The 14,222-nt window shown below is 47.1% G+C and overlaps 1 protein-coding gene and 1 pseudogene across 1 annotated transcript in view; one reads left to right on the plus strand and one right to left on the minus strand.

Moving 5' to 3' along the window:
• The window catches only part of KDF1 (keratinocyte differentiation factor 1), a 13,587-nt gene extending 4,711 nt beyond the window's left edge, over nucleotides 1-8,876 (minus strand). The window contains exon 1 of the mRNA XM_006159464.2: nucleotides 8,813-8,876. The gene's annotated coding sequence lies outside the window, so the exon portion shown is untranslated. The remainder of the gene's footprint in view (nucleotides 1-8,812) is intronic.
• On the plus strand, nucleotides 7,009-13,826 carry LOC102469645 (cytochrome c oxidase subunit NDUFA4 pseudogene; annotated as a pseudogene).
• Nucleotides 13,827-14,222: the final 396 nt, after the last annotated feature.

Genomic DNA, 14,222 nt, shown 5'->3' on the forward strand with positions numbered 1-14,222 from the left:
CAAACTGCGGGTTTCCAAAAAAAAAAAAATTTTTGAAAAAAAAAAAAAAAAAAAAGGCTAAAGGGGCCAGCTGGTGGTATGGCAATTAAAGGGCTAGATTCCACATGGTCTAGCCCATGGTTTGAGTCCCAGACCCAATGGCTTGAAAAACACACTGGGTGCATGCACACCATGCCCAAACTCCCGAGAAGAGAATAGAGGAGATAGGATTATAGCATGGCCATCCCTCCTGTGGGATGATTCCTTTCTCTCTTTCTTTTTTTAAATAAAGAATGGTTTATCTAATTTTACTTATCATTATTTTTTTTTTTAAAGAAAGATTTTTGTTATAGGGTGCATGTGCTCGCTGTAGAGACAGAAAGACAGAGACAGAAATTGGGAAATCACCCCCCCTCCAAGGGGAATGGCCACGCTGCAATCCCTTCTCTTCCATTCTCCTCTTGGAATTGTGGGCACACACACATGCACATGCACCTGGTGTGAGTTTCAAGCTGCTGGGTCCAGCACTCCAACGATGGTTGGCCATGTGGAGTCTAACACCTTAACCACTTCACCACCTGCTAGTCCCACTTATCATCATCATCATCATTACTATTTATTTGCTATAGGGCACACATGCTCACCAGAGAGAGAAAAAGAGAAAGTGAGAAAGCCTGCTGCCAGGCCTGGGACTCAAACGGTGGCTGGCCATGTGGGAGTCCGGTGCCTTAAACACCACACCACTTGTTGGCCCCTGTGATTTCTCACTTTCCTTCTTTCTTTCTATCTCTCTGCACGCTCTGGTGAGTGCATACACTCTACAACAAAAAACTAAAAGAAAAAATAGGTTAAGGTGGTAAATTTCATGTATTTTTTATTACACAAAAAAAGAAAGATCTCCTGAGACCTAACTTTCTGGGAAGTAGTCTCGCCTAGTTTTATTCTATTGTTGGTAAACCCAGCACGAGCCTCTGAGGCTGTTAGACAACACTTCCATGTGACTTGCTATGGAGCCTGATCATTCCCATCTTTTTTCCTATTCCCTCATCTCTCAACTCAGACATAGGAATGTAACAGGTCCCCTTTCAATATTTAGTCTGACAGATTTGCCCTCCTAGCAACACTTAACACCAAAAACTATTTTGCTTCTTTTGATTAGACAAGAAAAGAGAGCCACAAAATCCACATTCTTTCCTCTTTTGACATGGTTGCTAGGAAGCTCAGAGTTAAGTAAGACTTCATTCACTCCATAAACATTGAATCTGGCTATATGCTAGGCACTGCAGAGTCCAAGATGAACCATTCACAGATCCTATTCTTTTTTTTTTTTTTTTTTAAAGAGCTTTTTGCTATAGGGTGCGTGCACTCGCCAGAAAGACAGAGAGACAAAGAGACAGAAAGCGAGAAATCACGCCCCAGAGGGGATGGCCACGCCGCAATCCCTTCTCCTCCATTCTCCTCTCGGGATCTTGGGCACGCACGCACACGCGCCCGGCGTGGGTTTTAAGCCACCAGGTCCGGGATGCGAACCGCGGTCGACTACGTGGGAGTCCAGCGACATAGCCACTACGCTAACTGCTGGTTCCCCCCAGATCCTATTCCTTTTTTTTTTTTTTTGAGAGGTTTTTCACTATAGGGCGCGTGTGCTCGCCAGACAGACAGAGAGAGACAGAGAGACAGAAAGCGAGAAATCACGCCCCAGAGGGGATGGCCACGCCGCAATCCCTTCTCCTCCATTCTCCTCTCGGGATCTTGGGCACGCACGCACACGCGCCCGGCGTGGGTTTTAAGCCACCAGGTCCGGGATGCGAACCGCGGTCGACTACGTGGGAGTCCAGCGACATAGCCACTACGCTAACTGCTGGTTCCCCCCAGATCCTATTCTTGATGACTCACACAGGGTTTCAGAGGGAAACAGATACTTACAAACTTATAAGATGAAACATGTAGGATATAAATAGAAAATAATTTTCATGAAAAAACAATGCATGGATTTCAAGTATTTTTACACCAAAATAAACTCATACTTTTTTAATTGCCAGAGGGCATGTGTGCTCCCAGAGAGACAGAAAAACAGGGCAGAGGGTATGCTGGACTCCTCTGTAGTGGGCTGTGGTTGAAGCCCCAGACCTGGTGTCTTAAAATGCATGCCAGGACACCAGCAATTAGCATAATGGCTATGCTGCTGGACTCCCACGTAGTCGACCGCGGTTTGCGTCCCGGACCCGGTGGCTTAAAACTCATGCCGGGAGCGTGTGCGTGCGTGCCCAAGATCCTGAGAGGAGAATGGAGGAGAAGGGATTGCGGCGTGGTCATCCCCCCGGGGGGTGATTTCTCACTTTCTGTCTCTCTGTCTCTCTCTGTCTGGCGAGCGCACGCGCCCTACAGTGAAAATCTCTTAAAAAATAAAAAAAGAGAGGGAAAAAAATGCATGCTGGGCACATGTCCGTACGTGCCCCAGATTCTGAGAGGAGAATGGAGGAGAAAGGACTGCAGTGTGGCCATCCCCCCCCGGGGCGTGATTTCTCACTTTCCGTCTCTCTCTGGCGAGCACACATGCCCTATAGCAAAAATCTCTCTCTCTCTCTAAAAAAAATATTTACCAGATGGTTTGTATGTTCATCAGAGTAGGGTGGGCAGCAGGTGGCATGGTGGTTAAGGTGCTAGACTCCCACATGGCCAACTGTGGTTCAAGTCCTGGACCTGATGACTTGTTCTCTCACTCACCTCCCCCATCAAATTAAAAAACAAACAAACAAACAAAAAACCCTCAAAAAAACAAAACAAACAAAAAAAACCCAACAGCCTAAATTTAAAAAAAAGAGGGAGTGAGTCAGAGAGAAAGGACCCCTTCCCCCCCCACACCCGATCCCATGGGTTGATGCCCATGTCACAATTCCTTCTCCTCGTGGGAGTTTGGACATGCAAGTGCACATGCTCAGTGTGGTTTACAAGCTGCTGGGTCTGGGACTCAAACCACACAGGTGGCCATGTGGGATCCAGCCTCCTTCACCACTATGCCACCAGCTAGCTCAACACCAAAGTCTTAAACTGGGGTCTCAGGAACACAGGACCGGGAATTAGGATGCCTGTACTGCAGTTCCAGTTCTGGCCCTGCTAGGTTGCGTGCCCTGGACAAATCAATGCCACTGCCCTGAATGGGGCCACATCAGCTCTCACTTGAATCCTGTCGAGACCCCCATCTGAGCACCTACACTCCCACTTGCTGCAGCCAGTAGTTTCGGGGGCAGCCAGTGATGCGGTGGTTAAGTGGCTGGATCCCACATGGTCAACAGCGTAGCTGGAGTCCTGGACTCAGTGGCTTTTAAAACACGCTAGGGACATGTGCATGTATGCCCAAAATCCCAAAAGGAGGAGAAATGGAGAAAGGATTGTGGCGTGACCATGCTCCATTGGGGGGGGGCTCTCTCATTTTCTCTCTCTGTCTCTGGTGAGCACACATGCCCTATGATAAAAATTAAAACAAAACAAAAAATAAAACCATGTATGTGGAGAACCTGGTAAAACCCACTTTAATTAAATGATCAGTCAATATCACCAATAATGGACCATTTTGACTTTGAGTACCTAGTACTATACACGAAGGATAAAACTTCACTAATGAAGTGGTCCTGACCCAAACACACAACCTGAATGAAATCACAAGGGAAAATCAGAAAAGCCCAAATTGAGGGACCTGACATCTAAATGCAGTGTGATCCTAGGCTAGCTCCTGGGTCTGCAGGAAAAATTCAAGTTGGTTAATGTGGACAACTGGGGAAATTTGAAAATAGACTGCATATTATATGAGAATATTATATCAATGTTACAGTTCCTGAATTTGATATTTATGGTTACATAATATTTTTATTCTTAGGAAATACACACTGAAGCTCTTTGGGTAAAGGGGCATAATATCTGCAACTTAATCTCAAATTGTTCAAATAAACACATGAGAAACTTGAAGGTATGTGTGCAGAGGGAGAAAGAGAGAGGGAGAGGGAGGGAAAGACTGTCAGTCACTGGCGAATGGGGATGAGAAAGACATTAGAATTTTGTCCTGCAGTGCTTCAACCCATTCCCCCTGGAGGGTCCTCAAGGACCTTCCAGAACCCCTAGTCAGAGAGGAGTCTCTCCCCACAGCCTGGGATTTGTCAGCTGGGCCGGTCTTGTCCCCATTGTTTGAGGTTAAGCCCATTTCTGTAAGGACCATGACCCTAAGGGGCTGGGACTATGCCTGACAGGAGTCAGGAACAGGTTTGGGTACAGTAGGTGCTTCAGGTGACAGACACATTCTGTATTCTACTCATTGTAGAATCAATTGTCATCCAATGCCTTTTTAAAAACATTATTTATTTAATTTTATCTGTTATTATTCTTCTTCTTTTAATTTAACCAAAGAGACAGAGAAAGGGAAAATGAGAAAGCAAGTTGCCAGGCCTAGGACTCCACGTGGTCAGCCATGTGGGGACCTTAACCACCATGTCACTTGCTGGTCCCCATCCAGTGATCTTTCACTGGGTGGAAAGAAAAAGGACTCAGGAACAAGGCTGACCAGAGTGGGGACCAGGAAGAAGGGTATGTGAAATACCATCCCTTGAGGCGTGCAGATGGAGATTTTAATTGGTGACTTTAAAGTCCCTACAGCCCAAAGGTATGTGATTAAAAATCTTTGCTGGTCAACTGCCATGGTGCACAAAGCTAAGATGCTGTGCTATGCAAGGTGGGACCACATGGGAGACCCTGGTTTGATTCCCGCTCCAACCTAAGGCGGGCTTTGGTGGTACACACCTGTAGTTCCACTGACTTGAGAAGGCGAGGCAGGAAGATTCTGAGTCTGAGGCTGGGCTGGACAACATAGCAACACCCTGTCTGAAAAACCAGGCATGGTGGTGCAGGCCTGAATTCCCAGGTACTCAGGAGGATCAGGCAAGAGGGTCACAACACTTTGCGACCTTTTATTTATTTGGTATTTTAAATTTTCCCTAGAGGTCGCATGCACTTGCTAGGTGTTGGGGAGTGAGAAAGCACACCCATAGGGTGTGGTCACACCATAATCCCTTCTCTCTCTCTCCCTCCTATTGGGATTTTGGGCATGCACACACACATGCCCAGTGTGTTCTTCAGGCTGCTAGGTCTGAGATTTGAACACGCAGTTGGTCACATGGGGTCTGCCCACCTTAACACACCACACCACTGGCTGGCTGGTAATCCTGTCTTTAGAACCAAAAAACTTTGCCTTGGTTTGAACAATGTGGGTTTTAGCATGGACTCATTCATTCATTCAATTAACAAATATGTGCTGAGGGTCTACTGTTGCCAGACACTAAATTCTATAACTATAATGGTAAAACAGACAAAATCCCCTATTCCCAGGAGCTTACACTTTAGTGAAAGAACTGATGGTTTACATTGTTTTAAATGTTTTGGATGCAATAAACAAATTCATCCTCACAACCTTCTTTAGAGTACTTTTTTCTTTACTCATGACAGAGTGTCTGTGCATGCATGTTAGAGACACACACACGAGATCACCCTCCATGAGATATCGTGCCACAATCCCCTTCTTCCAGTCTTCTAGGTCACTGTGGTTTTCAGGGCCAGGGATTTGAACCACAATTGCCATGTGGAATCTGGCTTCTCTCTCTTTTTTTAAATAATTATTTTACTTAACTTTATTTATTATTATTATTTTTGAATTTGACGAGAGAGAGAGAGAGAGAGAGAGAGAGGGCAAGAGAGAGGGAATGTGAGAAAGCAAGCCACCAGGTCTGGGACTCGAACACCATGTGTGAATCCAGTGCCTTTAACCACTATGCCATCTGCCGTCACTGGCTCTGGCTTCTCTTAAAACTATACTGCAGAGCCAGCCCCTTTCTTTGTAGTATTGTTATGGCAATATTGACGCAAAGAGAGGCCATATAATTCGTCCAAAGCTACACATCTAGTTGTACCCAGTGAGACCTGCTGCAGACTCTTTCTTACCCACTACCCTACCCCATCTGTTCCTCGGGAGTCACAAATGCCAGCTGCAGAGACCTGACGGTGGGATAGTGGCAATGCAACACTCTGTGAGTGTTGCCTTTCTCCTGGTCTTTCAGACAGGGTCCTGTTGTGTTGTCTAGCCTAGACTCAAACTCAGAATCTTGCTGCCTCAGTTTCTCAAGTCAGTGGGACTACAGACAGGTGCATACCACCAAAGCCTGCCTTTAGTTTGGAGTGGGAATCAAACCAGGGTTCCCCATGTGGTTTCACCTGGCATAGCACAGCATCTTAGCTTTGTGCAAAGATTTTTTTTTTTTTTTTGGAGAGGTTTTTGCTATAGGGCGTGTGTGCTTGCCAGACAGAGAGAGTGAGACAGAAAGCGAGAAATCACCCTCCCGGGGGGGATGGCCATGCCACAATCCCTTCTCTTCCATTCTCCTCTCAGGATCTTGGGCACGCACGCACACGCGCCCAGCGTGAGTTTAAGCCACCAGGTCTGGGGCTCAAACTGTGGTCGGCTACATGGGAGTCCAGCGGCACAGCCATTATGCCAACTGCTGGTCCCCCATGCAAAGATTTTAAATCACATACCTCTGGGCTGTGACGGACTCTAAAGTCACTTATTAAAATCTCAGCCTGCACACTTTTAGAGAAGTGGTTTCTCCACACGGGAAGGTTCCAGGTTGGCATTTGGAGACCTCCCCCAGTGCACCAGGAGCACGCATGCCTATGGGGCTGACTGAAGTTGGAGAAAGATCATGTCGTGAAGGCCCTCTTAGGGCTGCCTTTCTCTTATTCATGGAAAAAACAGAAAAACTTAAAAAAAAATGCTGAGCTGGTCCAGCCAGGGTGGCACAGGTGACTGACAGGAAGCAACATAGAGGACAAGGGGTCCAGATCCCAGGGCAACCTAGGCACGCTGGAAGCATGCGCATAAGTGTACCCCATGAACCCTGACTGACCGGAGGGCTCGGGTAAGCACAGTGTGAGAAGAGAGAGACGCTGCCAGCTTCATGGACAAAGCTGTACCTAGGGAGTGCCCACATGAAGCCTGGAACCTTCCAGACTCAGTTACTGATTCAGAATGTGAGTACACCTGCTGTGTTCAACTACATGGAGCCCTGAAGGGCTTGGGGTTTGCAGAGTATTGAGGAATGGCCAGAGAGGTGGTCGGGTCACTGTCACTTCTCCAACACTTGAAGCTTTGAGACTGCTGCTATTGATTAAATTCATCCAATGAATACTTTTTTTTTTTGGAGAGTTTTTTGCTATAGGGCGCATGCAGCCACCAGAAAGATAGAGAGAGACAGAGAGACAGAAAGCGAGAAATCACCCCCCAGGGGGGATGGCCATGCCACAATCCCTTCTCCATTCTTCTCTCGGGATCTTGGGCACGCACGCACATGCGCCTGGAGTGAGTTTAAGCCACCAGGTCCAGAACTCGAACCCACGGTCGACTACGTGGGAGTCCAGCAACGTAGCCATTACGCCATCTGCTGGTCCCCAAATACTTATTGAGCACCTATCATGTGCTCAACACTGTGCTAAATGCAAAGAAAACAGTGAGTGGACCAGAAACAGCTTCTAACCCAAGAGGACCTTCTCATTATTTAATACACAATTGCTCAATGAATAAGTATTCTATCTTCACTTATGGATCAGGCCTGGGAAGATCAGCGAGGTCAAGAAACTAGCTGAAAAGGGGAGGAGCAGGGTTTGTACTGTGTGGTCTGCCCAGCCTGGGACCATGTACTGACTGCTCTGTGTCCCTGCACGGAGGGGGGGGGGGATTTGGAATAAGGACAACGCCTAGCCCCAGGGTCCCCCTTCCCTGAACCCTCCTGAAGTCACACTCAAACCGTTCTTTCCAAGCTCTAACTACCTCCAAAATCCTGGGAACACCTTGCATTAGTGGTTACTTGGTTTAATGGCTTGGGGCAAGACTCTTAGCTTTGGCCTCCTCATCTTTAAAAAAGATCAGAATTTCTATGCTTTCCCAAGCATTCCCCGCCCTTCCCCGTGAGGATCAAATGAAATATTGCCTGCAGGGGCCTTAGCGCCAACGCCTAGCATCTGGGCGGGCTCCCTCACCGGGCGCTCTAACCTCCTGCAGGGACTCCCCCATGGTCAGCGGGTCTTGGCCTGGCTCGCCTTCCCCGGACTTCTCAGAGAAGTTCTCCCTTTCTGCCTTTAGACTCCAGGAAAAAAACAACACACACACACACACACACGGGTCTGTCTCTGTCGGACCCTCCATCCACGGTCCCCTGGCCGCACCAGCCTCGGCCCCACCCCCGTGCCAAGAAGCAGCGCCCCGGTCCTGCTCACGAACCGGTGGTCGGCTCAGACGCGGCACACCTGTGCACCCTCGGTCTCGAACCCAAAGACGCAACCGAGATTCCCCCTCGGCGGGCACACAGTCCCGAAGACAGGGGCTAGCACAGCCCCTACGCCAGACTGCCCTGGGCCGGTCACCACCCTCTCCAGCTGCAAGGGCCCTCGGCCAGCGGGCCGACCCTGCCCTCTCGCGTCCTGACACTGTCCCTTCGGGCAAGCAGGCCCCACGCGGCCCCCAGTTGAGCGCGGCTCGGTCCGCCAGCTAGCGCGGCCAGCGCGGCCCTCTGCGCCCCACTCCGCCCGGCCAGCCCGCTCAGGCCGCTCCCTGGGCTGGCCCGCGCACCCCGGAAGTGGGAAGGTGGCCCCCGAGGAACCGGGCCTGGGGCTCTTGCCCCATACAGGGGCAGCCTTAGGGGACTCCCCACTCTGGCGCCGCCCTGCTTCGCGCCCCCTCGGGCCCGCGGGGCGCGGCCTCCAGCTCAGCCCCTCCCCCGCCCCCTTCGCCGCTCACCTGGGCCGCAGGTGAGCGTCTCGCGGGAGCGCCGCACGGGCCGCCGCTGGGGACACACTTCCTGTCTCCGCGAAGCGCCGCCGCCGCGTACCTGGTGGAAGCCACGCCCTTGGGCGCTGGGCGGGCTCCATGCTCGGACTGCGGCTTTCAGCCGGCCCGGCCTGGTCGGGGTAAGCCTGGCCTGGCGGGTCGGTCGGCGGGCGCCGGGTCTCGGTTTCCCCTTCTGTTAAATGGGCCGGGGTGCTCCAGTGCCTGGGCGTCCTGGGAGTGCCCGAAAGCTCCAGCTCGTGGGCGTCTCCGAGGCAGCCTTCCCTACCCCTTCCCCCGGCCCGCCCCTGGACGGCTGTTAGGTAGAACAGTCCCCGGCACTTCTGATCACAGTACACAGCCGCGAGTTTGCATGTCTGCGTCTCCTCCGGGCTCTGACCTAGAGCTAGGATCTGGTGTGTTCCTTGTGTTCCTGGTCACTAGCAAGCCCCAGATGCACTGTATTTTGAAGTGAATGAACTGGGGCAGCCTGGAGCCAGCAGGTGGCCTAGTGATTAAAGCACAGGACTCCCACATGGCTGACCTCGGTTTGAGTCCCAGATCCAGTGGATTGAAACTCACACTGGGCGAAAGTGCGTGCATGCCCAAAATCCTGAGAGGAGAAGGGGTTTGCTGCATGGCCATCCTCTCCGGGGTGTGCGTGTGGGTGGGGGTGGTGATTTCTCACTTTCTCTTTCTCTGTCTCCCCGGTGAGCACGTGCACCCTGTAACAAAAATCTCTAAAACAGAACTGGGTGCCTGGATCCTGTTCTCATCTGTAGAGAAACCCTGATGAAGACAAGTACCTGGGACCTGCAGTAGGGTATGTGTGTGTGCATGCTGTTGGCGGATGGGGTGGGGGAGAGTCCACCCTTGAAAAACACATCCCTGATTAGCAGAGGTAGTTTTGGTCTCTACTAAAGGCCACCCTAGTGGGTGACATGAGGTAAGGACCTAGAATTTCCTGGGTTCCTGCTTCCCTTTATAACAGCGCCAAACAAGTGACTTTCGGGAACTGTCCTAGGATCTATGCCAAACCTCTTACTTGCCACTGTTTTCCATCCTTCCACTGATCTCTCAATCCAGGAACATGGGATGTCCTTCCACTTTTTTATGTCTTTTTTTTTAATAAATGAATCCATTTTTAAAAGAATGATTATTTATTATTATTATTTAACTTGCTGAGATCATCAGAGAGAGACAGAGGAGAGAGGGGGGAAAGTGATAAAGCAAGCCTCCAGGTTCAGGACTTGAACCATGGTCGGCCATGTGGGAGTCCAGTACCCTAACCACCATGCCACCTGCTGGCCCCTTTTTAAGGTTTTCATAGTTTTCCTTATAGAGGTTTTTGATTTCCTTGGTTAGTTTTTTTTAAATTTTATTTAATTTTTATTTATTCATTCATTTATTTTAATTTTATCAGAGAGAGACAGAGATTTTAGTCTTAATCCCTTCAGTAGTCATTCAGAAGTAGGTTATTTAGTTTCCATGTATTTGTGTGTTTTTGAGGGTTTTTCCTGAGATTAATATCAAGTTTAATTTCATCAGGTTTGGAGAAGATGCTGGATATAGTTTCTGTGCCTTTGAATCTATAAAGGTTGGTTTGTGCCCCATCATGTGGTCAATCTTTGAGAAAGTACCATGCAGGGCTGATATATATTTTGTGTGTTTTGGGTGGAAAGTTCTATAGATGTCTGTCAAGTCCATGTGATTTATGGTATCACTTAGATCCTGGATCTCTTTGCTTATTTTTTGTCTCGTTGATCTGTCTAAGGGAGATAATGGGGTGTTGAGATCTCCAACAATTAGTGTGTTACAGTCTATTTCTCCTTTTAGATCTATCAGTCTATCCTTTACATATTTGGGTGCTCCTGAGTTGGGTGCATAGATATTTACAAGTGTTATATTTTCTTGATGAATTAACCATTCTACTACTATATAATGGCCTTCTTTGTCTCTTCTTATGTTTTTTTCTTAAAGCTTATTTTGTCTGAAATCAGTATGGGGGCTCCTGCTCTTTTTTGGTTTCTGTTTGCATGGAATACCTTTTTCCAGCCCTTTTATTTTTAGAGGGATTTTTTTGCTGTAGGGTGCATGTGCTGGCCACAAAGACAGAGAGAGACAGAGACAGAAAGTGAGAAATCACCACCCCGGGGGGTGGCCACACATCTTGGGCACGCACGCAAAGGTGCCCAGTGTGAGTTTAAGCCACCAGATCCGGGATTTGAACCGCTGTCAACTACATGGGAGTCCAGCGGCATAGTCATTACACCAACAGCTGGCCCTGCCCTTTACTTTTAACATATGTATGTCTTCATTCATGAGATGGGTTTCTTGTAGATGGCAGATGGAGGGTTTCTGATTTTTAATCTATTCAGTTAGTCTGTGTCTCTTGATTGGAGAATTTAATCTGTTAACATTCATCGTTATTATTGATTTTTCCAGGCTTGTCCCTACCAAAAAGTTGGCCATATTTTTGGTTGCTTTTTTTGTTCTTTTATGGGTGTCTGTCTGTCTTTAGTTTTCTTCATATACTACTCTTTCCAGAATTTCTTGAAGAGGTGGTATGGAGTTGGTAAATTCTTTCAGGTTTTGTTTATCCGAGAATGTTTTTAATCTTCTTTTCCCATATGAAGGATAATCTTGCCAGGTATAGTATTCTTGGTTGAAATTGCTTTTCATTTAACACTTTGTATATGTTTCCCCATTCTTTCCTTGATTGCATTATATCCAATGAGCTGTCCGGTGTTAGCCCGATGGGATAGCATTTGTAAATAACTTGACATTTCTCTCTTACCAATCTTAGTATCTTGTCTTTGTCTGTGGTTTTGACCAATCTAGCTGTGTTGTGTTGTGGAGAGGATCTTCTTGGATTGATTCTATTTTGGGTTCTTTGTATTTCTTGGGTCTAAATGTTTGAGTGCCTCCCTAGACTTGGAAAGTTTTCTTCCAGGATTTCGTGGAATAGATTATTGATACCCTTATTAGTGTCTTCACTTTCCGGGATACCAATTATCTGGATGTTTGGGCATTAAATGGTATCTAGTATTTCTTGTATATTAGTTTCAGTTTCCTTGGTTGTTTTCTCAGTATTTTTGATAATTTTTTTCTAGGTCAGAGGTTTTGTCTTCTACTTTCGAGATTCCATCTTCTGCATTGTCTAACCTGCTTTTAATACTTTTGAGGGAGGTTTTGATTTCCTGTATTATAGCCTTCATGTCTGACAGTTCCGTTTGATTCTTTTTTATGGTGTTCAATTCTTTCATATTGTGGAAGGACTTCCTCATGTCTTAGAGCTTAATATTTCTTTTCTCTTGCATCTCATAGAGTTTTGTTACCATAAATATTCAAAATTCTTTTTCTGACATTTCTGTATTATCATCTAATTTTTCTCTACTTGAAGATGAGTTAGTGTGCCCTTGATGGAAATGTATTACTTGATTCTCTCATCCTTGAGGCTTTTCTTCGATTTTTAGTCATTTTATTCACTTTTGGCTAATTTGTTGGAGAAGGATTCTGTAACCGTGAGCTCGTGTGTTTCCCTTACGTGAAATAATTTGGTGATATTTTCTCCCTTCTACTGTGTCCTCCAGTGCGGGAATCACAGGAGGAGTTTTGAAATCAGATTTATGAAGGGGAGTTTTGCTCTTTTTACAACCACTTCAGTGAGGGGTGAAGAATTCTCTAAAACTCACAGTGTTCAGAGGTTTAGCCACTATGCACCTAGACCTCTCTAGACAGTGGGTAAGGGTTGAGCAGTAAAATAGGAAAATAAGGTAAGAGAAAAGTAAAGTAGGAAACAAATGTGAATAAAAAAGACGGGAATAAGTAGAAAAAAAGAGAAAAAACCAGAAATCACGTCGCAGAAAATGAAATTGGGTCAAAAATGGAAAACCACACAGTGTGCTTGTGAGCCACATGAAGGGGCCGCAAAGGCAGAGATGGAGATGTCTGGAATGCTTTCTGTCCTAGGTGAGCAAAGAGACAAAATTGCAAAAGAAAGGCACAAACGTAGCAGAGAGCAGTTTTTTAAAAAGAGAAAATGTTAGAAGGGACAGAGAAGAATAAGAGGGAGGGAGACACTTGCCTACCTGATTAGCACTGGGGTCTGGAGGGAGGGGCTGGCTGCTGGGGTGGGGCCCTTCACAGCGGTGAAGCTGAACCCAGAAGGAGCAGCAGAGGCAGAGATGGAGAAGCCCGGATGCTTCCTGTCCTAGGTGAGGGCCAAGCCAGACTTTTCAAGCTCGAAAAACATGCCAGGTGCCCGTCTGTGTGTGCCTAAAATCCAGTAAGGAGAAATGAAAGCGTAAGAATGGGAGGGTGCGTTCTCAACCCTCCCATTATTCTCCAGTGAGTGCATGCACTCTCTAGCCAATAGAAAAAAAAAATAAAGAAAGAGAGATAAGAAAAGAAAAGAAAAAAAAGAATATCAGTAGAAACATTGCTCATGTAGCTCCAAACAAGGAACACCTTAATGCCTCTGACAAGAGAAAAGAAATGTGGAACATTCTTACAGTTATTGTAGAGCAGAGAAAATGAATGAAATCCAGTAATGACTGGATCATGGTAATGTAGTAGTGAATGGAAAAAGCCGCGTCTCAGATTATATATAGAATGGAATCCTTTTTATACAGTTCAGAAACAATTAGAGTTGACTTTGGGCGTCCGCTCAACCTCTGTGAGGAGAGTTTTTAGTCTCTGGCCTGGCAGATTTGTTCTCTGCTTTCGGACCGGGAGTCCTCCACCGTAAACCTACCTGCCAGATCCTGAGCCAGGCCAATAAGCATCCAACTTTGATTCCCCTGTTTATATTTATTGGAGCTGGAGGTACTGGAGCAGCACTGTATCTCATGCATTCGGCAATGTTCAATCCTGATGTCTCTTGGGACAGAAAGAATAACCCTGAACCCTGAATCCCAATGATCAGTACAGGTTTTACTCACTGAATGTGGATTACAGCAAACTGAAGAAAGAAGGTCCAGACTTCTTTTTTTTTTTTTTTTTTTGTTATAGGGCGTGTGCGCTCGCCAGACAGACAGAGAGAGACATAGAGACAGAAAGCGAGAAATCACCCCCCAGGGGGGATGGTAACGCTGCAATCCCTTCTCCTCCATTCTCCTCTCGGGATCTTGGGCACGCACACACACGCGTCCGGTGTGAGTTTTAAGCCACCGGGTCCGGGACGCGAACCGTGGTCAACTACGTGGGAGTCCAGTGACATAGCCATCATGCTAGCTGCTGGTTCCCAAGAAGGTCCAGACTTCTAAATGAAATGTTTCACTCATAATGAAGGTCTTCCAGAAGCCATCCACACAATTTTCCACTTAACCAGGAAATATTCTCCTCTAAATGCATGAAATCATTTTGATGTGTTCAGATTTAC

This window comes from Tupaia chinensis, unplaced genomic scaffold (assembly GCF_000334495.1).
Source record: "Tupaia chinensis unplaced genomic scaffold, TupChi_1.0 Scaffold000628_1, whole genome shotgun sequence".
Taxonomy (NCBI): Eukaryota; Metazoa; Chordata; class Mammalia; order Scandentia; family Tupaiidae; genus Tupaia; species Tupaia belangeri.